Source organism: Chrysochloris asiatica, unplaced genomic scaffold (genome assembly GCF_000296735.1).
Source record: "Chrysochloris asiatica unplaced genomic scaffold, ChrAsi1.0 scaffold00051, whole genome shotgun sequence".
In the NCBI taxonomy this organism is placed as follows: Eukaryota; Metazoa; Chordata; class Mammalia; order Afrosoricida; family Chrysochloridae; genus Chrysochloris; species Chrysochloris asiatica.
The window spans coordinates 7109248-7112231 of NW_006408569.1; positions in this window are offsets into that span (position 1 = coordinate 7109248).

Below are 2984 nucleotides of genomic sequence, written 5' to 3' on the forward strand. Positions count from 1 at the left end.
ACTGGGGAAGAGCTGCCACCTCAAAGTAGAGTTGACCTTAATGACATGAATGGAGCAAATCTTTCAGGACCTTCATTTGCTGATGTGACACAACTCTAAATGGGATGAAACAGCTGTAAACATCCACTAATAATCAGAATGTGGAATATACATTCTAGGAAAACTGGAAGTCATCAAAATGAAATAGAATGCATAAAAGATCAATACCCGAGGCATTTCTGAGCTGAAATGCACTGGTATTGGACATTTTGAACCAGGAAATTTTGGTTGACTATGCTGGGCATGACAAATTGAAGAGGAATATTGTTTTCATCATCAAAAAAAGTATCTCTAGATCTACTCTGAAGTACAATACTGTCTGTGATAGGATAATTTCTATATGCCTGCCTACAAGAAAGACCAGTTAATGCCACTATTATTCAAACTTATGCACCAACCACTAAAGCCAGTGATGATGAGATTGAATAATTCAATCAACTTCTTCACTCTGAAATTAATCAAACATGCAATCCAGATAAATTCATAATTATTAGTGATTAGAATGCAAAAGCTGGAAACAAGAGGAAGGATCTGTAGCTAGAAAATATGGCCTTTGTGATAGAAACAAAGCTAGTTACTGTATGACAGAATTTTGCATTTATTACAAATATCTTTTTTCGATAACATAAAAAGTGACTCTACACATGGGCCACACCAGGAGGAATACAGAAATCAAATTGACTACATCTGTGGGAAGCAATGATAGAAAAACTCAGTATCATCAGCTAAAACAAGGCCAGGGGCCAACTGTGGAAATAAGGAGGGTGAGACTTCAACTCACATACTTTGGACATGTCATCAAAAGGGACCAGCCCTTAGAGAAGGACATCATGCTTGGAAAAGTCAAAAAGTCAGTGAAAAAGAGGAAGCTCTCCGAAGAGATTGACACCGAGGCAGAAGCAATAGGTTCAAATGTAACAATTGTTAGGATGACATAGGACCTGGCTGTGTTTTGTTCTGTTGTGCACACGGTTGCTGTGAGTCGGAGTCGACTGGATGGCACCTAACAACGACAAGGTTTAAAGTATCACCTGGTCGGTTCCAACTCTTAGTGAACCCTATGCACAATAGAACAAAACATACCAGCTCCTGCTCCATCCTCCAGCCACTGTATCAATCCATCTCACTGACGATCTTTCTCTTTGTCCCTGATGTCCTTCTCCAAGAACTAGTCCCACCTGATAACATATACAAAGTAGATGAAAGGAAGTCTTGCCATCTTTGCTTCTCAGGAGCCTTCTGGCTATACTTCTTCCAGCACAGATCTGGCAACCCTGGTATAGTCAGTACAAAGTATATTCTTTGTCAATATCATAATTCAAAAGCATCAATTCTTCAACTTCCTTATCCATAGTCTAACTTTTGCATGTATATAAGGCTATTGAAAATACCATGTCAGATGTGCCTTAGTTCTCAAGGGGCCATTTTTGCTTTTTAACACTTTAAAGAGGTCTTTTGCAGTAGATTTGCCCAATACAATACGTCATTTGATTTCTTCACTGTTGCTTCCATGGGCATTGATTGTGGATCCCCCCAAAATGAAATCATGGACTTGAATCTTTTCTCAGTTTCTCATGATGGTGCTTTTTGGTTCAGTTGTGAGGGATTTTTGTTTTCTTTCTATTATGGTGTAATCCATACTGAAGGCTGCAGTCTTTGATCTTCATCAGTGTTTCAAGTTCTCTTCACTTTAAGCAAGCAAGGTTGTGTCATCTGCCTATGTCATAGATGAGTCTTCCTATAATCCTGATTCCACATTCTTATTCCTATTATCCAGCTTCTCAGATGATTTGCTTAGCATACAAATTGAATAAATATGGTAAAAGAATACAACCTTGACATATACCTTTCCTGATTTTGAACTATTTAGTATCTATCTCCTTGTTCGGCCTTAACAACTGCCTTTTGATTTATGCACAGGTTCCACATGAGCACAATTGAGTGTTCTGGAATTTCCATTCTTCACAATGTTATTCATGATTTGTTATGATCCACATAGCTGAATGCCTTTGCATAGTCAGTAAAAAGTAAACATCTTTCTGGTATTCATAGCTTTCAGCCAAGATGCATCCAACAACAACAACAAAGATCCATCCAACATTAGCAATCATAGTCCTTGTTCCCCATCCTCTTCTGAATTGGCTTGAATTTCTGGCAGTTCCTTGTCAATGTACGGCTGCAACTGGTCTAGAATACCCTCAGCCTAATCTTGTTTGCATGTGATATGAACGATATTATTGGATAATTTCTGAATTCTGTTGGATCACCTTTATTTGGAATTGCCACAAATGTGGATCTCTTCTAGTCGGTTGGCCAGGTAGTTAGTTGTCTTCTAAATTCCTTGGCATATTTGAGTGAGCACTTTAAGCATTGCATCCGTTTTTTGAAACATCTTAATAGGTATTCCATGAATTCTTGGAGTCTCATTTTTCACCCAGTGTCTTCAGTGTAGTTTGGACTTCTTCCTCAAGTACCACGAGTTTTGGATCATGATCATATGCTACTTCTTGAAATGGTTGAATGCTGAGTAATTAATTTTACTACAGTGACTGTGTATATTTCTTCAATCCTTTTTTGATACTTCCTGAGATTTTCATTTTTCGGTCCATAGAATCCTTCACTATTTCAACTAGAGACTTGAATTTTTTTCTTCAGTTCTTCCAGTTTGAGAAATGATTAGTGTTTTCTAACTCCAGCTCTCAAAACATTTCAAAATAATAACTTAGTTTGTCTTCCTGAAACACCCTTTGAAATCTTCCTTTTCAACTTGTCATTCCTGGCATAGTTGAACATTATTGTTGTTGTTAAGTGCCTTCAAGTCAGTTCTGACTCGTATTGACCCTGTATAGGGTTTCCAAGGAGTGGCTGATGGATTTGAACAGCTGACCGTGTGGTTGGCAGTCAAATGCTTATCCTACAGCACTGTTGTTGTTGTTGTTGTTGTT